Raw genomic sequence first — 22,478 nt, forward strand, 5'->3', positions numbered from 1 at the left:
CGTTAGTCCGGAAACCGGGATTTTCTCTCCGCACATCCCCACTCCCTTTGATTTCATAGATCTTTGTAGGTACCGCAGCCGTGGAAACCAAGTTTGCCTTGGGAAGCTGAGTCCAGTGGCCACTAGATGGGGATAAAAGAAAGGAAAGCCCATATCTCGGGTGAAAGGACAGCGAAAAGGGGGAAGAGGTGCTTCTTCAGGAACCTCAATGGATACGGGAAGTATCCATTACTTCCCCTATGGGTACACGACAATGGATACAGGAAGTCCTGCTTTGTTGAAATTATGCATTTATATTGGCAGACGCTGATATTTACCTGCAGGGCTCAAGTGAAGAAATATTCCTCTCTCAAAGTGTTTTCTCCATACAGAGAAAATGAGGAATTCTGCAAAAAAGCACCCCCAAAACCAAAAAAACCCCACACTTCCTTTGTTTCTCTTTTGTGGGATACCTCTAAAACGGGAGCTGGCAGCATACTGTGTGAAATACTTATGCAGCAGCACTAACCTGTCCTTTCCTCTCTATCTCTGCACGTACCCCAGTTGCAGACGGTCCTGGGGCAACAACAAGAGCAATGCAAGTAAGCATCTTGTGCTGTTTGAGGTGTTCTTTTGAAGACAGTGACTGCTCTGAATCATTGGCACTAAACATTTGGTGTGTTTTATTTTTGAACACAGCTCAGTGAAACAAAACAAACTGCTGAAGTAAAAAAAAAACCAACCTAAAAGATAACAACAAAATCACATGCGCATTTCTTTCATATTGCTACCCATTGTTTCCAAATGTCAAGTGCAAACACCTCCAGTTTTGTTGTTAGGTGTATCTGGACAGCCAAAAAAGGTACTCCAATCTTTTAGATGCTGTCCGCACAATCTGAGCACAAGATGTATCTCAGTTACACACACAGACTTGGTTAATGTTGCTTCAGTCAGTATTTGTCCTTCTCCAGATCATCACAAGGTGGAAAGTTCTGTTTGTAATACAGTACCCATCACATTTAGAGTGCAGACATGTCAACACTTTAGACCTTTACCAAACTAGAAGCTACATAGCAAGGTGAGCAGGCTGGCAGACACTGCAGCAGTACAACATAACCCTGCTGGTAGTTTTGCCAGAATGATTGATTACTAACTCTTAAAAATACAAAACCCACCCCAAACCATAAAAAGCTGTGTATTTCATAGAGTCATCAAGCGGTTTGGATTGGAAGGGAACTTAAACCTCATCCAGCTCCAACCCTGCCACAGGCAGGGACACCTTCCACCAGGTGGTTCAAGCCCCTGTGTCCAACCCGGCCTTGAACACTGCCAGGGATGGGGCAGCCACAGCTTCCCTGGGCACCCTGTGCCAGCGCCTCAGTACCCTCACAAGGAAGAGCTTCTGCCTGAAGTCTGATGAAGACTGTAACTCACCACTGCCGTTGTTTCTGTGGTAACAAGATAAAACAGCATTAATAGTGTAATTTAATGGCTAAATTAAATCAGTACTCCAGCTAACAAGCCTGACATGTCCCCATTCGCCAGACATTGTGGTGTAACAAAGGTCTGCTCAAATTTGAGTTACCTCCTGACACACAGCCTTTCCCTGGAAAGGCTGGAGCTAAACCTGTGGATGCTGGTTGAGCTCTATCAGTATTTCTTTTAGGATACAGAGAAGGTGAAATATGGTCTTCTAAGAAAGCTGGCCATAAGCACCAGGAATTTCCACTGCAACTATAACTTTATTTTTCAAACCCTTCAAGGCATTTTGTTCTGAAATTTTGGCCAACAACTTTAATGCCCTACTTTAAAGATTAAAACAAGATATTTTAGTCTTTTACGATAACAGATTACACACCTGCAGATCAACAAAGAACTCTTACTAGCACTAACACAGAAAACCAAAGCAGTGCCATACGTCGGATTTATCGCTTATCTCGTACTGGCAATGCTTACGTGTTTCAAAGTATGCCTTGAATTCTATTACCCTTCACCACGTCAGTTCAAATGGGACAGATCCCTTGGCTCATGCAAAATGAGCATCTCAACAGCTTTGCTTCTCCTCTAGGTCACTGGAACAGCCCAAAAGGGAAACCAGGATCCAGATGATGCTTACATGAAAGACACAGGAGAACAACATATGCTGAAGCACACAATTGTATCCAGAAATTAGGAAAATCTTAGGAGGGCACCAAACTGAGAGAGGATTCAGCTGTAGGTTGCATTAACAATGATATAACAGCTGCAGTTGCTTGTTGCAGCTATATGTATTCATGCTTAAGAGTTAATAATAACTATCAAGTTCCCTTCAAGACCTGCCGCAATAAGACGAGCGCTTAATTATAGCTCAGAACAATAACCTTTAGTCATGCCTTGTGTTGTAAAAATCCCAGTGTCAGGCTTTCATGCAATTACGCCCTTGATAAGCAAATGTGAGTCACAACTGTTAGCAGCAGCTACAAAAAGGCAGGTTCCTCTCTGCGGTGGCAAGGGCATGCAGACCAAAAAGACCTCCAGAATGCAGGGGAAGAAACAGAAATGGACAAGAAAATGCAAACACAGAAGCATGCCTGTAACTTCCCCCATAGAGTTTTACAAATCACACTTGGACACTTCAAGGAAACACGTGAATCCAAAGCAGAAAGAAAACCTTCATCCTCAACCTGCCACTTCCAAACACATAAGAAAAATTTCTTTTTCATAAGAAAGCCCACGCAGCACCAGGCGATGGTGGTGGCACGCAGTGCTCATGGCAGCCAGTCACCACCTTCCTCAGCAGCAAAAAGAGAGGTTTCTCTGAGCCACAACACAAGAGCTACTGTAGTAAGACAGCCCAAAGGTACCTTCAGCTTGGTACATCACCTGCAACAGTGGCCAAGCCCTCGCAAAACGAGTAATAGCAGCAGAGGTGTACAGCTATAATTTTCTCAGAATAGCTTCCCAACAAGGGCCTGCAGGAACAGGACAAGGGGAATGGCTTTAACCTGCCAGAGGGGAGACTGAGATGAGCTCTTAGGCAGAAGCTCTTCCCTGTGAGGGTGCTGAGGCGCTGGCACAGGGTGCCCAGAGAAGCTGTGACTGCCCCATCCCTGGCAGTGCTCGAGGCTAGGTAGAATGGGGCTTAGAGCAACCTCCTCTAGTGGAAGGTGTCCCTGCCCGTGGCAGGGGTTGGAACCGGATGAGCTTTAAGGTCCCTTACAACCCAAACCAGTCTGTAAGTCTGACTTGTCACAAGCAGAAGGAGATGAGACTGGAAATAGAAAACCTTTCTTCTAGAACAACCCCACCTCCCCATTTGCCTCAGTTTTGGCGTGTGGCAAGGAAAAGCCTGGTTTATCTAAAGGTTAATTTTTAAAAGGACAAAACTTTAAACTGAAGAGGTATTAATGACATGCAGCAGTGCAGAATTATGCGATAAAGGCACAAAATTTTAACAAGGGAGAAAAAACTTGCTAGCTCAACATGAAGCCAAGTGGCACAAAGGCACTGCAATTCCATCTTGAAATGTACAGTCCTATGCATGGTTCTTTTCCCCCCTCATAGCCCCACCTTCAAGCTCCAAATACCCTATTTCCATGGAGTCTCTTCAGACAGCTACAGACACTTACAATGCAGGCCCCACACATGCAGCCTAGAGAATAATACAGATCGTTCGTGAGCTGAGGCCATGTCAGATTTTAAGGGGGTGCATGACACACACTCATGCTTGGTGAATCACCAGCTAAAATGCCAACGTGATGGCAGGAGCAGCTACTAGAGAGTTAAGGGTTGAGTCAATTATTTTTCTGAAATGCAAAATGCATGAAATTGGGGTCTGCCACAACACAAGACTCGAGTTCTTTTTCTTGATCTACCTGAAATTAACTATGTTCCCATATTTCAGCCTAGAGGAAAACAAGGCTTATAGGCTCTCCAACTTCTTCCTCATTTCTTAACTCCATCAGATATATCTGAATCTAAAGGGGTGAAAGTGGGCAAAGATGCAGAGCTAATGCAAGTTTCGTGAAGAGGTTTGGAGGAATAAGTAATGAAACCTCCTCTCCACCGTGGGAAGGATTGCAGCATTCACTTAGCAGCCATCAGCCTCTACATTCAAGTCCCAAACTGGCAGGAGATGAGAGCACACGGGTTCATAGAACAGCTCACATTAGGGATACCTGCCTCCCTCTGCTCAGCTGCCAGGGCTGCGCCCTGCCTGTGAGCCCACAGAGATGTGAGCTGGGTGCCCTTTGCCTCAGCCAGGTGACAAGCTTTGTGTCAGGAGCTGACATTTCATCCGTGCTGAAGGCCGACAGAGCAGGACCAGCAGATACATGACACCGAAGCCTGTCCCTGGTAGAAGGACAGGAAGAGTAGCAGTGCTCAGCAGCTGAAGAACAAGTGTGGGGGAGGAAGACTAACAGGGAGAGAAGAAAGTGAACTCTTTCTGCTCCACCAGCAGCCCACTTTAACTACAGATCTCTAGAGAAGCGCTAAAACACATGTAGTAGATACAGGCTTTCAAGCAGCAAAGCCAGGTCCACAATGCAGGGTGGATAGTCCTTCACATTCTTGCTCCATCTGTTGTTTTTCTCCCTCCTGAAGAGCATAAACCACATGTTCAACCCTCAGGCTAATCTTTTCACATACCACCCTTGAGGCTCAGCAGCAAACCTACAATTGTGCTATTCAGTAGAAAGAAATCCTCTTGACCACACCATTTCCCTGGACTGTAGATCTCTGTACCACTCACACCTCACAGGCAGCAGCTTTTAAACACTCACAAGCTGTGCAAAGGAAGCTGTTCACATGGATTAACTTCTCATTTACACTGAAGACTATTTAAGTCATGATTTCTAGCCTTTGGCCGTTTGAGAGGATTCCTTTGTCAGGTATGAATGATTTGGAAGACAACAAACACAGTGTCTCAGACCAAGCAGTTTAAACGCATTTATTTAAAACATTATTGCTGATAAAGCGGGGTTTTATTTCAGAAACACCTGATTTTTAGCTAGCTGTGAGCCTTCCCTCATCTACCATAGAACAAGTTTCAGAGTGAAAAGTTAATAAATTCCAACTTCGGAGATGGAATCAAAAGTGGTAAAACCCAGTCGAGATCAGTAAGTTTTTAGGCCTGGGTAGCTTATGGTGTCCTTTTTTCAGAGCCATGAAGGTCGCACTCCAAGCCCCAGTTCCCCTTTCTAGACAACCATTCCTCATTTCCCATAGGCCCAGATACACTCACTGTGATGCCATGAGGAGGCAGGAGGACTCACTGAGGCAGTTCTCTGGTATTTAGTGGCACAACGGATACCCCATCTCTGGCAGCGTTCAAGGCCAGGTTGGACAGGGCTTGGAGCAACCTGACTAGTGGAAGGCGTCCCTGCCTGTGGCAGGGTGTTGGAACAGGCTGAGTTTTAAGGTCCCAACGCAGTCTGTGATTTGATGATTTGATGATTTTTTAAAGTCACAAACCACTCACACAAACAAGTGGGACTAGATAACAAACAGGATTTTTAAAAAGGCATCTTCTGATACTTCAATCTGACTCAGTTTCTATAACAGCAGGTCCTAAACTATGATCTAGGTACGCTGCCTATTTGTTGTCCTGCAACTTCTCATCTCTGTCTGTGCTATTACTGTATTTCTCATGGCTGTTTTAAATTCAAGGTAACACTGATCTCAAATACTAAGAATGAACCATCATTTCCTCTAACAAAGAGCTGTGAGCTACTATCTAGATGTTTGTTATACTCATGAGATCAGAAACTCATAATCCCTAAGGCTGCTACACGGGTTAAATAAGAAATCTTGGCTGATAAACTGTCTATATTGCAGCTCCTTTATGCATTTATGTACATAAATATAAAGACAAAACAACTCTGTGTCCTGCACATCGTTTTAGACAGAGAAGACACAGATACACACAAGTAGGCAATTAAGATGCTTGGAAGATTTTGAAGAACTGACAGAAAGACAAATAACCAAAGAGGAGCGAAGATGTATCACAAAGATAGTTCTGCCATTGGATGTTTTCTTGCTGCTTTCCGACAGATGTTCATATCATAAAATAACACTGTTGTACTTTGTCTTCTGAGCTTCCCATTCTTTGTGAACTGTGACAAATCTGTGCAAAATTGAAATACCATCCTAATCTTATGTTGCAATATTAAAAGAAAATGCCATCATGTAACATTCCGATTCAACAACACTGGTAGTATTAGTCAATGTCTTTCCTTTAAAGGCAAGAAATATATCAACGTGGCAGCTCTCTTCTGCACGTTCAGAACTTCAGCGCATATTTCTCCAAATATTTACAGTATCCAAATTTGAGTAATTTCAATTTCAGTACACACAGGCTAGAGAAATTCACTACCTAAGTATGTGAGTACTAACTATGCATGTACATCATATAATGTCTATGCAGTATGAGCAGAGCACAGGAATTCAGCTACTTCTTTACACTTTGTCGTGGTTTAAACAAAAGTCACACAGCCCGTCCACTCACTCCCCACCCTCCCCCGCCTTCTTTCCCTCCCGCTACTCCTGGAGGGACAGAGAGGAGAATCGAAAAGAATGCAACTCCCACGGGTTGACATAAGAACAGTTTAGTAACTAAGGTGTAACACAAATCACTACTGCTACCACCAATAATAATAATGATAAAGGAAATAACAAGGGAAGAGAATACAACACCTCAACACCAGCCGACTGATAACTCGCTCCACCCCACCCAACCGAGCACCGACCGATACCTCCTCCAACCCTGCAGTCCCAGCCCTTCCAGGTAACTCTCCGTTACATCCCGGGCATGACGTGCTGTGGTATGGAATACCTCTTTGGTCAGTTTGGGTCAGGTGTCCTGTCTCTGCTTCCTCCCGGCTTCCCCTCCTCCCTGGCAGAGCATGAGGCTCACAAAGTCCTTGGTCAGACTAAAACATTTGAGCGGTAACTAAAAACATTGGCGTTATCAGTGCTGTTCCCAGGCCAAAAGTCAAAACCACAGCACTGCACCAGCTACCAAGAAGGAGAAAAATGACTGCTACCGCTGAACTCAGGACACACTTGTACAGCCATAATGTACTTTTGGTTCATCCCTAATCATGACTACAACAACCAACACTCAGACTGACTGATTTAGCAACTGCTTGGCACAAACCTGTTTCATGGCACACTGGAGTGCAGACTGAGTAACAGTTCCCCTTGCCTTAAAACCCACTAACATTTCCACTTCAAGATTGCCTTGATACTTGATTTTGATATAATCTTCGTGGGGAATGAGGTGGGGAAAGCAGCAATGCAAGAGAGGGTTAATTAAACCAACACACTCATCCACTTGGTCAGTTGGGACTATTGCCATAATGAAATGCTTTTATATGCAGCAGCCTAAGAAACACATGCCAATTATTTGAACTAAAGTGGATAGACTCATGGCACCATCCCATCCTCTGGGATACTCCAGCATGTCAGAAAAGGAAAGAGAAAGATAAACAAAAATCAGCAGCAAGAAGAGTGCTGTTTCTTCTTTGTTCAGCAGATAAAGAAATAGAGAAGACTAAGAAATAGGTTTAAGTTAAAACAGCTCTTCCCCAAGAGCTTCACATGTACAGCTCTGATCTATAACAATATAGCTTTTATGCTCGACCCCACTCTTAAGTGCAGAGGACAACCAAAGTTTCTGAGAACAATAACTTGCTTTCAGCTAAATGTTTAACATGAGACAGAAAACATTGTTATGGGTAGAAGAAATGGCATTCTCGTAAAATTGCTTCTCCACATTTTGTTCTGTAGGGAAAATTCAATGAATTTGTTTTCTTTTCTTTAGGTTAGCATAGGTCCTACAGCTAGCACATAAGGGAGAGAAGCTTAAATTATATACTGCTATTATCTATAGGAGTAATTCCCTTTTAATCTCAATGGGAAGCAACTTCTCCCCAAGGTAGTTAAATCTTTGCAAGAGGAAACTATTAGCTTTGAATTTGATGTGTAAATTTTAACTCTTTATAAGCCTTAACCATATTGATGGCTTCAGCAGGAAACAGTAAAGGATTTCCCTTTTCAAGCTGCCCCCTGTTGTTTGCATAAATTGCTAACTTAACCTTGGAGCAAGTACATGTTCTGTCAGTACACACCTCAGAAAAGGTCTGTTGACTCAGTGTGACAAATCACTTCCCTTTTTACACAATCTGAAACTTCAGGAATAAGCACAGTGAATTTGTTATGTGAAAGCTCGACTTCAGTTTAATATTAATTCCTTTGTGTTCAATAATAGATTACTCCTCACATGTTTCATTTAGCTAAGTCTCATTGAAAATACACATCTTCACTTATGAAGAGAGCAGGTAATTTGGCAGTATCATGGACTACTGTTACAGGTACCTCCTGGCAAAATTCTCCCGTCATAGTTTCAGGGTAAATTATAAACCATGCCAGATGTCATTAGGTTCTTGTGTTGTTATGAAACACTAATTTCGATTTATTCAACATACTGCATTACGGCATACACACAGCTTAGCATTCACAAGAACTTTGAACAGAGGATAAAGAAACACACTGGTAAAAGCAGTTGGTTACAGCTAAGCTTGCACCTGTAAGGTAAACTCTGGCTTTGGTCCAACAAAGTGCGCAAGCTGTAGCTTAATTTGCATCGTACTTTGTGTTCAACATCCAGCTACTACTGGATCACCTAGAAGCTGAAATTTCCTTTTCACGAGGTGTAAGCACATTTCTTTTGACTGAGCCAGAACTTACAATCTTATGACAGTTTTAATGCTTTATGGGGGAGGAAACAGTACATGATCCACCACAGAATCTTCCAGGACAAATTGCTCATTCAATATTTATTCACAGAGCACCTTTCACTGCTTTGCATCGTAGTTGAGTGTTCTAAACTAGTGTTGAGTGTACTAAAACCGGATGTGCTGTTTCAAGAAAACATGATGCCACTTGAACTCAGTAGTTTTTTCTGCTCGTAAACATTAATTGTGCCCTTAAAAGCTTCAGCAGACCTATAAATTCAAACCTGTGACATGTTACTTAGTCCTATCATTTCTGATATCCAGGACAAATGAAAATAAAACTTTCAGCTCAATAGCTGTCAATGAGAAAGATCTGAGTTAATCTAGACCATTCATCTAGAGATGGAATAATACTACATTAAGTAAGTAGCCTTTATTAAGAGGTTAAAATTAACTTCTTGGCATCTTTTAAGTTTCTAAGCATGAAATCATTAGTGCAGCTTACAAGATGTGGAAGAGAAATATTTTGGTACCATAACCAAAGTAGTCTTTCCCTCTGTGAACTGGAACACAAGCTGTACTGTTACACTGACACTTCAAAACCGACTCTGTTTCTCCTCTTTTCTCATCCCACATTTCCTTTTAGCTATTTCAAGAAATTCTTTCATTGTCTATCTCATGAAAAAGAGAAATAGATTATTATGGAAGAGCTTATAACATAAAAAGTCAATGCACTAGATTGTGATACAAAAGTTATCTCAGATACACTTATATTTGAGCTTCTGATGAATTATTGAGTTGTTTATAATTTCTAGGATTTCCCTCAGTAGTAAAACATTGGCAATGTGCATAAGCATGTAAAACTATTCATGAGGTACATTCATCCTGTATGCAGTTAAATGAAGCTTTTAAGTCACAAAAAGATTTGGCTGTGAGACAGTATGTTTAAACTACATGAAATAGTAACCAAAACCACAAGACCACGTCTGTCATACTTTGTTCCACTTCAGAGCAATCTCAGCTTGCAAGGCAGATCAGTTTTCTAACAGAGAAAACTAGGGCTTAAACTTTTCATTTAGAAGGCCACAAAAAGAATCACAAAGAGACAAAGTATCTTTCGTACTTACTGACAGCTGTTTTAGCTCACAAAGTGCTATGAAAATTACTTTCTCTAAAACAGCGCTCCTTTCATTAATCTTTTATTTTTCTCCTGAAAACAATCTTATATCTTAATCCTTAAAATTATTTTTCAAGTTTTGTTTTTTTTTTTTTTTTGTTGTTTTTTTTTTTTTCTAATGAGTATCAACACGGGAACATTCTAAATTGCTTAAGCAAATTAAGTATTTGCTACAACCGCACTTGATCAACATCCCATTTTTTTCCCAACAAGTGAACAAGTACAACCAAGTTTCTTTCAAGAGTCATACAGAAGGAGAAAGTATAGAATCACAGAACTCCAGACTGGTTTGGGTTGTAAGGGACCTTAAAGCTCATCTGGTTCCAACCCCTGCCACGGGCAGGGACACCTTCCACTAGAGCAGGTTGCTCCAACCCCATTCTACGGGGCCTTGAACATTGCCAGGGATGGGGCAGCCACAGCTTCTCTGGGCACCCTGTGCCAGCGCCTCAGCACCCTCACAGGGAAGAGCTTCTGCCTAAGAGCTCATCTCAGTCTCTCCTCTGGCAGGTTAAAGCCATTCCCCTTGTCCTGTCCCTACAGGCCCTTGTCCAAAGCCCCTCTCCAGATTTCTTGTAGGTCCCCTTTATATATAGATTCTGCTCTGTATGGTAGCAAGTAAGCGAAGAATCTGCTACCGATTTGAAAACTATATAGGCTCTGCTGTGCCAATTTTGAAATGGAGAAGAAAAACATCCCTTATTGCTTTAATATTCATGTCCACATTTTCTAAGTGGACCCATTGCTTTGAGAGACCAACTAGAATTACCTGGAACAAACCTTATTTTAGTACAGTATCTGTTTGTTAGCTGATAAAAAAAGTCACTATGTCTTGATTAATGATACTAGATGATTCCATCAACATATTTCTGTCTCACGGGTTCCAACTCTATTTTCCAGTTACGCATTCCTACCCAATTCCTATCTCTGATTTAGAGGTGAGCAAGGCACAATTTCTCAATGTCTACTGATCACATGTGGAAGTCAATAAATCTCTTTTCCATAGGTACAAGCAGTTTGCAAAGATGAGACAGTTTGCTCTGGTCGTCAACTGATCCTGAACAAGGAGGAAAATACAAAAGGATCAATAGAGAAGACCTTTGGTATTAGGGAACCCAGACCAACTGGTGCAGCTTCCTTCCCTATTGATCCGAAAAGAATGCTGTTTGACTGTCACTCATAATCCACATATTATCTACTACTCTTTCTAGCCGAAGGGCTAAGACTGTGCCATCAGCAACTCTATAACATACCCCAAAACAAAAATCAGATACTACAGCTCGAAGTCTAAGGAAACAGCATCAAAGGCAACATGGAAGGCCTGGTAAATGACAGTTGTAAGTCATTAATAATTTATCATGGCTCTGTTTCAAATACTGGCATTTTGCATGACTTGGATTATGCCTATTTGAGATCATACATCACCTATCATACAAGTGTGACTTTGTTAACTTTGAAATAAAAACTGCTAGACAATGTGCAACTCTTAAGTCGCCCAAGCAAGGGAAGTACAGTATGATTCCACAGGCGGTCTGAAATTGGAAGCCTGACTGATTTCTGACTTTGAAAACTGCTCTCCAAATCACTTACCATGTGTCATTAAGATCCAGCAGCAGCTCTCTCTTCAGTCAACTGAAGCCCACAGAGCTGCACTGCAAGCTTAAAGACCAGTATGCCAGCTTCATGTCCCGTGTCTGTCACCTAGCTTTTACGTACCGTTTCTCACTAATTAAAAGGTACAGTGATTCCTCACCACGTCACACTTGAGTTAATACATCCACACATCTTCTTTTGCACCATTATATTTGCATGGATTGCTCTTGAGCTCTCCAGTTGACATACTGCCTTTCAAGAAGGGTATAGTATAACCCAGTGAGTGCCTACAGGAAGTCCCAAGTGGGTGCCCAATGATCTACAAAAGTCTGACTTCAAAGTATGAACTGAAAACCAGCTGCTTAAGCTGGAAAGAGACATGCTGAAGAGAAACAGTAATGTTTAAACATCTAAAAGGTAGCTATAAAGGAAAACTTCTGGGTACATCCACTGCACACAGGACATACAGCAATGGGGTTTAAACTACCATCTGAATCATTCAGGATTCCTAGCAATCTTTGCAACAGTAGCAACAGCTACAGGAAGTTTTAAAGAATAAATTAGACATGCATTTGTCAAGAAAGATACAGAAAGTTGATCATTCACCTTTAGAACGAGAACACTAGACTACCTTCAAAGGTTCTTCTTTTACCATTGCTGCCCTTCTGTGTACGTCTATGGCCAGCAAACACAAGCATCATCCTCAGCTGTACACCTACAATTATGCATGCATATGCACATCTACCTATGCAAATTTGTTTCTTTGTTACAGACAGTTAAAGGAGATTAGTCATAGGTAAGCCAATTTACATAGATAGCATCTGAAAGTTAAACACCTCAGTTCCTTGCAAAGCATTAGCCCAACAGATCACTGTTAGCAGTACGTAAACCCTTACTCCAAAACTGTATTCTCTTAAATCTTATGAAAAATTGTGCTAATATAAAGCCCAACTCATCTATTTGCTGACATTCTCCTCTTATTAAAGGTACTTATTAGACAGCAAAACAACTGATTTGGAGCACATACCATGACAAGTCAAATAGCCAACTTTGGTAGCAGTTACATATTACTTCTCAATAAATGTTACCGTTTAGTAGGTATATAGGTAGATACATGCTTATAAATGCATAAGCACTGGAAGAAGTAATCTGTAACTGGTAGATTAAGGGCTCTGCAATAGCAAGCAACCTAGATCCATGTGCACAGTACAGAAACATTCTTCTGATTAAAACAATACAAGCAGCAGTACGAAAAGGTATTTGGAATGTCTTACTTGCAATCCACTGATATAATGTTTACAGCAGCAGTCAGAACACTGGCAAACTACCTTTTCTGTTCCACAGAGCCTTGAAACCAATATGCATCATCTGTTGACAGTTGCCATTAACAAAAAGCATTATGATCAACAAAAGTGTGTAGTGCACCAAAAGTGACATTTTTGAATGTATCACATACAAGATTCTCATTCTCAGTATCTATAAGGTTATACAATTGTGAAGTAACTGCTGAAAACACAAGTCCTGGAGTCTGTCTTGGATTGTATTAGGTTTTAAAGTGTGTTTTACTGCATTTTCCCCCAAACTGTTTCAGAAATAAAAGAATCTTGGTAAAGTAATTCTCACACACTGCAGGAACACAGTGTTTCTCCTACTGGGAGAGGAGTACAAAAACACTCTTATCTCTATGTCTGAGTGACCGAGGTCACAGGAGAATCTGTACTTTTCCACTGATTAAAAGGTGCTTTGTGCCTGTGCATACAGTTGCCTGGTAACTTGCTCTGAGCTACTGCATATTAATCACAGAGACATGCAGGAACACAAAGCTGGCCAATTTGGTTTATCACCCAGAATAGGTCACAGCAACACTAAGGTTTTTTGCAATTCAAGAAGTTTAACACTGAATTCACTGCAATTTAGGTATGTGCTTATATGGTTTGATGAACGGTACTTTTATGAATAAAAAGGAAGCAATAGAAGTGATTTGTACAATAAAAGTTATCTATATGTGATTTTAGAGCATACAAAAGGCATTGCCTACAAAGCAAATATCAATTATTACCAATATTTACCTTTTCATAGGACAACATGTAATGTCTCAGACTCCGCAAGCATAACCTGACAGACTTCCGATTTGGAAGTCTTACAGAGGCTCTAATAGTGCACCCAAACTGGAGGTGTTTCTGTATTTGGGACAGACTCGTTATCTTCCGTAAATACATCTCTTTTCAAACACAGGATAAAACTAATCTATAGATTTCCTCTTGTAAACAGCAAACTGCTACAATTACACAGTTCAGTCATATTTAGAATATTAAATTGTGCAGATCAGAGAATCACAGAACCCCAAACTGGTCTGGGTTGGAACAGACCTTAAAGCTCATCCTGTATCATGCTGAAATGCAAACAGCTATTTTGATAACAACACGTATTTATTCACTAAATTTGTCATATACCCCATTGTACAGTTAGTAATGTCGAAGAGTAGCTGCCATGCAACAGATGCAGCTTACAGCACTTTATGCTTTGAGACAACCATGACCCATCAGCTCATGGCCATGAAGTCAGACAACTTACACATTTCAACTGGACGCCAAAAAGTTCTGAGGTGGGCTGCTGACTGTGTTCAATAGTCACAACTGATGTAGGAGCAACCTGCCCTCATGGAAGGTGTCCCTGCCCATAGCAGAGGGTAGGAAATGGATGAACTTTAAGGTTCCTTCCAACCCAAACCAGTCTATGATGTGAGCATAGGTAGGAGCAAACTTCACTCATTTGCCTTTAACTGACACTCCAAGTATTTCAAAATAACTTTTAAATAGGTTGCTGGTTTGATTACCCTTCGTACAAAACCCTCCTTCAAATGCAGGTTTGTTCTCTTCAGATTTAATGCACGAGCAGAAGCCAAACCTGCATAATCACTGAAACCAGTGCAGAGTTTCAATAAACTTCAGCAGGGTCAGAAATTGGCCTCAAGGATCTTCCATACAGCAAATGCTTCCTTCTTCAAAACTTTCCTAAGCAAACGTTAGTGATGCTGCACCACAAACACTCACTCCCAGTCACACACGTTCCTCCCGAGACCGGTACACAGCTTAGGATTTTAACCATCACCATCCTGTGTCCTTGATACAGGTTCTCCCCTTTTCAAAGCCTGCTGATAGGGAAAAGCTGCAAGTGCTACACAACCGGGCAGACTCGATGCTTCTTGCCAAAAAGATTAGGCTTTATTAAAAAATATGCCTATTGCTTATCTTTAGGGATCTGTAAATCTATGAACGGGTATGATGGCTTGTTAGCATCAATATTTAAACACAGGTATGAAAAATGTCCTTCAGCTGAATGCCAAAGTCAATTAATTAATTGCTGGGCAACTCCCAAGGATAAAACGCTTATTAAAAGCCAACAGCAAGCCAGAAATCTCTTTCCATTTCATGTGGTAAAAAAACCAATACATAATAAATCCTGAAAAAGGGTCTAGATACTGAACAGGGAAAGCCTATATTGTTACAGAGCAAGCATACAGCTTCACAACTTCAAACAGCTGTCAACTATGGCTGCAAGTAAGCTGAAGTAGTAGGCAGAGAGGAACCATGTCCATACTAAGCCAGTCAGCCATGTAGCAAAACTAAAGATCACTGCAACCAGTGCCATCTTAAAGAAGAAAAAAGCCCCAAACCATACAAAACGCAAAAACTGAGAGGAACCATCACTTTGCATGGCATAAGCAGGAAACTATTTTAACGTGATGACTTTCCTGCTCTAAACATTAAGCATAACTTTTACATATTTTTAAAGCCTAGGGTTATTATGTTAAATGACCTACTTGTAGTGGCACCCTAAGTGGCCACCAGTGTCCACAACTTCTACAGGACAGTGCAATATGATTAAGCACTAGATTTCTAGGCAAGGGGAAAAAAAACCACACCAGCAGTGACTCATTCCATTGAAAAGCTTATTACTTGCACTTCCAAAGCAACAGGCTACAGGGATACTGAATGCAAAGCAAGTCAGATCCACCTGGAATACTTTGTATTCTCAGCTGATAGTTTATAAACTCTCTCTTTTCATATTCTAAAGGATTAACAGCATTTGGATGCACAGAAACTGTCTCTAGAGTGATGTCTGCAGACGTCCGAGTCACAAATTAAAATGTCTTCCTAAAATGTAGCAGACTCAGCACTTCCTCTAAGTGGGAGAAAAAAGCCCCTAACCAGAAAAGGAGGGTGAGACAATACCCAGCTTTTTTCCTAGACATAACAAAATCCTGAGGGAACAAGATGCTCACACTATCAGAATAAAAACCCAGAGACACAGAATAGTTCACCTTTCTCCCTGTAAAGTTGGTTTTGAGTCAAGATCTGCTCTTTTCCCTGGCCAAGCATGAAACCCCTCTTCAGTTTAAGACTGTTTTCAAAATCCGGAATGAAGCCAAAATCAAGTGCACACACTGAACATGTATAGAATCTTACTGGTAACAGAAAAACAGCGCAACACATACTATTACATCGGCTAGAATACTTCAAGTGTTCTGGCAAAAAGACTCAGCTTATTGCTAGGAAATAAAGCATTTGGAGCTCAACTCAACAGATGACATTCCAATCAAATGCAAGTTCAAAGAAAAAAGAGTATTTTTTTAATTGTATTAAATAAAAAAAGCTGGAGAAGGAAATGGGGACAGAAATGAAAACCCATTCAGGGAGTCAGTGGCATAGCTTGTCACCATGCAGTCTGAACATGACAATTGCAGATATTCAGAACAAGCGAGTCCAAATATCACATTCCCTGGGAGAGAGGAGGGAGTCTCTTTCCCTTTTCACAGGCTAAAGTAAGAAGCTTTCAATGTATTTCAAGGCAAGACCCAGCTAGCAGAAGGCAGATTTTCTGACAGCTAAAGCAAGGGAAAAGGATCTTCCTTGCAGTCTCTTGCTCCTGAGCCCCCTTCTTCAACTCCTCTTGCGGTGGCAGGAAGGCAAAGCATGTCCTGTCTCTGTGAGTCTGTGCCCTCCTTGTCTACAGTAACAGCAGGCACCTGTGATTCCTTCTCCAAAGACATTTATACATCGAGGTCAGTTGAATACTGCATTATGAAAGCATAAGCTGCAGTGGACATCATTTAGAATCCGTTATTTTTTTGCCCATCATGACAAAGTAGAAACGGCAATTCCTTACTTTATAGACATTCTCTTAAAGTAGCAGTTGCCCCAAACATCTGTCAAGTTTTTATATCCCAGGAGAACAGATGCAGCCAAAAGAATGTTCATTCTAAAATGACTACTCTGAACTTCACAAGCAGGCGGAGGTAGCTCCCAATTTAATTAAACATACACACAGCAGCTCCCAGTTTAATTAAGGATACACAGCACCACTTAGTGGTGAAAGCAGTCACCACTGACATGGATGACAAGTACCACCAGCTTTTTTCTTCACTCCCCCCAAAACATGAACCAAGTCTGCTCTGTCTCTCCTCACTAGCCAAATACTATTACAGTGTCTTTACTACAAGAAAGTGTATCTACCAAGCAAAAGATGTCCAAGAGGGCTGAACCTCAAGGCCAGTAGAGTGAAAGGCTGCTGAGTCTCAAACAGATGCATCCAGTTTGAAGAGCTTTTCAGCATTCTCCAGCACTGTACCAGTTTCTGGTGACACAGCCTCAAGCAGCTTAGTACATGCCTGTACTCCAAAGAACAGCAATCTGTTGGCTAACACCTTGTGTTTTACATAGGCTTGGGTCTTAAACAAATGCAAGAGATGTAGAAAATCTGAACACCGATTTTCCACTCCATCAACCAGTTACAAAAACTAACTTGCGCACTTAAGTAACAAAACACAGTAACTAATAAAAAGAAAGACTTTTAATCGGGACAGATTAGTGCATCTTTACAAAAAAGTAATGATTTCAACTTATGAAGTCAGTATCATCATTAGCAGTGCACCTTTCCTGAAAAGGAAATCCCTGTCTGTTATCAAATATCAACTGCAAGAGTGCATAAACAAAATAAATAACCAACAAACACACCCGTATCCCAAAAGCTCTATTTATATTATATTCGATATATATATATATATATGTCTTCATAGATGACAACTGTATCGATTTATACGTCGGGTCCTTCTCCTCCAGGAACCAGCTATAAAAGAATAAGACAATTGCATGTTAGTGCCATAGACTGAAGTTTTACAAAGTCATATGTGACAGTTCTTGCTTCAGAAGATTTTAGCAGATGGCGACTTCATGGTAGACCACAAAAGTGGTGTTTAGATTTTAAATTACCTTCTTCTGGCTGGAACTAACAAAGACATCAGCCACACTGCAGTGTAACTGACCACCTGCATAAAGAAAGCTACCTGGCAACCATAAAGTTCCATTGTACTTTTCTGCTCAGTACATAAAGGCACGGATTCACCCTGTAAATCTTGGCAATTTCTTGAATAGCACCTACACTCAAAATAGGTTTCAAATACAAACACGGCACAGCAAAGTAATAAATACTCATCTCTGAGTCTGCAGCTTTTAAAATCTTTGCTTAGACCTTAAGGAAATGTAAAGGCAAACAAACTACTGGGAAGTTCTACACAAAACCCATGCAAAATTAAGGCTAAAAAAAGGAACCTGATTACAAGCATGTATCATGTAACACCTACTCTACGACACGGCTGTCCTGAATAGATCACCACCTATAGTTTAACTCCAAGATATAAACTACTCAGCTGGCAAGTATTCAAAAAATGTAAACCCACTTTGCTTCTAGATTTTATACAATATTTTTCCCTCAGGAAACCAAATAGAAATAATGCTTACAGTTCTGTAACATCTTCTAACACCATATCTAAATACCCGGATTCAAAGAAAATAAGGCCCAGAGTCTTAAAATCAAAACAAAGTTATTTTCATTTTTACTGAACTGTGATTCTATCTGTAAAACAAAAATACCAGAGTCATACAAGCGACCCATACGAAAAGTTTCTATCCAGTGAACTCAAACCTCTCCTCTCAAATACAATAAATCAATTGAGCTGAAGCATAAAACATTCCCATCAAAGGATACTGACAAAGTCATCAAATCCTAGAAGCGTTACAACTTCTTTGTCACTCTTCATCACAATACGAATGCAGGAGCCTATGCGTTTATCCACAAGCTCTGTAAATAAAAAAAACAAACAATAAAGTTGAAAGGTACAAGAGACTGTTTCATAGAACAGCGCATTCTTTTGAACAAAACGCCTGACATTGTGTGCAGTGGAAATGTATTTTTAAAGGTGCACCTGTACTGCTAGCACACGACCACGTTTCCGAGGCTGGAACTCTGCAGGAAGACGTTCCCTTCAGTGAGAACGCTTTAATGTCATTGAATCATAGCTTGGGTTGTAAGGGCTCTTAAAGCTCCCCCGGCTCCAACCCCCTGCCACGGGCAAGGACACCTTCCACTAAACCAGCCCCGTCCAGCCTGGCCTCAAGCACTGCCAGGGTGCGCAGTTCATTACCGCACGCCGGCCGAGCACCAGCACTCGCCCCAGCCGCTCTCTGCTCCGCACCCACAGACACCCACCGGGACCCTCGTTTACTGCAGGCGCCTCCCGGCCTCGTCCACCCCATTCAAGCTTCCCGCCAAGCGGCAGCGCCGCTCACACCAACCACAAGTGCCCGCAAATACGCTCTCCCTCTTCTCCCTCCCGTCCCGTCCCGTCCCGTTCCATGCCATCCCTCCCCTCCCCTCCCCTCCCCTCCCCTCCCCTCCCGTCCCGTCCCGTCCCGCTGCAGACCGGAATCACCGCCAAACACCGAGGGACAGCAGCTGAGACGGATCCCTGGTCGCGGTGGCCGCCATGTTGCACCCAGGCCTGACCAATCGCTGCCACCTCCCGCTTCAGATGGGACGGGCGGTGCGGCAGACCCGATGAGCGGATCGCAGAGCAGTCGCTCCGCCGTTTTCCCCTGAGTAAATACAGTAACCCACCCTTCAGATAGCTCTTCTTTTCGCGGGGAGTGGCAGGTAGAAGGGCTTTAATCGCTGTACGCCACAGCTATCTTTCTTTCCCCACCCAGATTTGCTCATTAATTCACAAGTGGGCTGCAGCAAGAAGGATTCTTGGAAGTCCTTTTGCATATAGACATGGCTTGGAGCAAAAATCACTGGCTGTTCAAACACAGTTGGCTTGCTTCATACTGCAGCACTGAGCAACCTGCTCTAGTGGAAGGTGCCCCTGCCCATGGCAGGGGATTGGAACTGGGTGACCTTCAAGGTCCCTTCGAGCCCAAACCAGTCTATAGTCAGATAAAGCTCTTATTTCAACATCTAGAGTCATTGCACATTTTGTGACGGGCTGCTTCTGGAAGAATCAAGCCCAAATAAACTCCATCCTCTGCCTTAGAGGGCATGAACCTTTGGAGGATGTAGAGCTGCTGGCTGCAGGGGGGCTAGCTCAGTTCTTGTGTGGCTAGTTCCCAGGTAACTCTGAACGTTCACAAAGTCAAATCCAACCTCTGGCATCAGCAGATGCCACATGGCTCCACACAGGATCACTTCACGGACCAGAGCAATGTGAGGACAGACTTGCCTCATAACGAGAGTGCAAGGCTGTGCCTCTCCCTGGAGCAAAGCGTGTAGAAAGTGCTAGCTGGGGTAGTTGTAATGACAACGTAAGTTGGCACAGTCAGAGTGTGGGGACAGGCACAGAACCACAGGAGAAATGCAAAGAGTGAGCTTAATTTCTTTTATCTCACCAAACAGAGGATCTCCTAGCAGAAGCCGGGCAGAGGCACAGGCATCATGGAGCTTGATCCATGCTGGAGGATCACCGACACTGCTGTTTTCCCGGTTAATCATGGATTCATGCAGGCTTTATTTACCACTGTGCTTTGATCTTCTCCATAACAGGGCAGGAATTTCAAGTGTATCCAGTCGGATGCCTCCATGTATATCACAGGCCTATGCTACCTAAACACAGATACTCTGCTTGTCAAGCACGCAAAGACAAACAACAATTAGTATGTGAAAAAAGGGCAGACTTCGCTGGACTGCGAACATCCAGATCCTGATACTAAGCCTAAGGTGCCAGGACAGAAAGCTGGTGCTGGGCATCAGCTATACATGGTGCCCTCCACAAGTGACACCAACATAGCAATCCCCCCTTGCTTAGCCATGTAAACCTCTATCTGCATACGACCTCGCAGGCAGCACTCTCAGATACTCCAACAAGGTCCTAAGTGCAAATCCTCAGACCCTGCTCTTAAACCAAATGTATGAGGAAAAACCAAATAGCTGGGCATGTTCTACATTGGGTGCCCTCTGGACCAGTGCATCCAATATAGAATCATAGAATAGTTAGGGTTGGAAAGGACCTTAAGATCACTCAGTTCCAACCACATGACATGGGCCAGAATGCCTCACACTATACCGTGTCATTCAAGGCTCTGTCCAGCCTGGCCTTGAACACTGACAGTGTTGGAGCATTTACCACTTCTCTGGGCACCCTGTGCCAGGGCCTCACCACCCTCACAGTAAAGAACTTCTTCCTTATATCTAACCTGAACGTCCCCTGTTTAAGTTTAAACCCATTACTCTTTGTCCTATCACTACAGTCCCTGACGAAGAGTCCCTCTCCAGCATCATTGTAGGCCCCCTTCAGACACTGGAAGCTGCTCTTAGGTCTCCACACAGCTTCTCTTATCCAGGCTGAACAGCCCCAGCTTTCTCAGCCTGTCTTCAAACGGGAGGCGCTCCAATCCCTGACCCTCCTCTGGACTTGCTCCAACAGCTCCGTGTCCCTCTTATGTTGGTGACACCAGATCTGGACTTAACCACTTCTTGTTGCACAACTCTGCAAGAACAGTATTACTGCTGTACCCAAGTGCATTATAAATGCTATCAATGTTAGTCTCATCCCTTCTGTACCTTAGTACCGTGTTCTCCTTTTTGCTTTCATTGAGCAGGGAACTTCACTGAAGCATCCGTAACAACTCTGTTCCATTTCAGAGCTGCTGCACTTAACTGAGAATCCTCTTAAATCTTAAGGACCCTGAAAATTGTAGAAAATGGACTGTACGGACTGGACGGGATGGTCAGAAGTATCGGTTTCCTTGGTAACCACTGGATGCTTCTAACAGCGTGGCTCCTTACTTCAGCCTTAATTGTTACCGGAATAGTTGAAAAAAAAGAAAGCACAATTGGGGAAGGGGAATCATATAGAAGGAAAAATTACTTCAAAAATGCACAAAAGCACAAGCAAATCATTGTCTGTAGACCTTGTATCACTAAAACTGAGAGAAGGAAGGGGCGCTCCATGTGTCAGTCACCTTGCACAGAACCTGAACAGTGCAGCAGCAGAACAGTGGAAGCCAATAATAGAGAGCACACCAAAAAAAGTCATTCTTAGGGGAAAGGTGATCTTCTCCTAGGAACAACTTTTACACTCGCTGTGAAGTTGAAGAGGAGCGCACAGCAGAAAACGATACCTGACAGCAACCCCAACTCGGCTGCTAAGAAAACTGCTAACCAAGCACACAGGGTATTTGCTCTCGGAAATGTGCAACTTTCCATGACAACTTAAATCTGTGGGAAACTGTGTCTACTGAAATCCAGAGAAATGCTTACTCACTGCAACAGTGTTCTGTGTCCAAATGAGATGCCTTTCCTGAGGCAGTGCAGCATCACAAATACAGTACTTTTAGGTGCCCACTTTCAAGTTGACTTTTCCCTGCATTTGCAGTAACACCAACACTGCAGACCTCTACCATTAAACAAAACCCTAGTGTGTGAATATTGAAGTCCATTTTTAAGTTCATGTAATCAGTCACAACTGAGTACTGATGGACATCCTTTTGGTGACCATTCCTCCCTCGCAGCGGCTGTATCTTTAGGTAGACATCAGCAACAAATTGCAGAGGAGTGAAGTTTTTCCACATCTCACGTAATGAACCGGGTAAGATCTGGGTCTGTGGAGAATCCCAGAGAGTTTGCGAGATTCCTGGTACTCTGAGTAAATGTATTGTTCATGTGAAGGACAAGAAAGG

The 22,478-nt window shown here is 42.4% G+C and overlaps 1 long non-coding RNA gene across 2 annotated transcripts; it reads right to left on the bottom strand.

Moving 5' to 3' along the window:
• Positions 1-17,301: 17,301 nt before the first annotated feature.
• Positions 17,302-19,713, bottom strand: LOC136014905 (uncharacterized). Of its 2 annotated transcripts, none has more exons than XR_010612938.1 (3): positions 19,229-19,713; positions 18,267-18,606; positions 17,302-17,595 (listed from the first exon to the last, which is right to left on the bottom strand). It is a non-coding gene; the product is annotated as an uncharacterized LOC136014905 (long non-coding RNA). The 2 variants fall into 2 exon arrangements; XR_010612939.1 differs by having other exon boundaries at positions 18,518-18,606; positions 19,229-19,472.
• Positions 19,714-22,478: the final 2,765 nt, after the last annotated feature.

The sequence above is a fragment of the Lathamus discolor genome, chromosome 5 (assembly GCF_037157495.1).
Source record: "Lathamus discolor isolate bLatDis1 chromosome 5, bLatDis1.hap1, whole genome shotgun sequence".
In the NCBI taxonomy this organism is placed as follows: domain Eukaryota; kingdom Metazoa; phylum Chordata; class Aves; order Psittaciformes; family Psittacidae; genus Lathamus; species Lathamus discolor.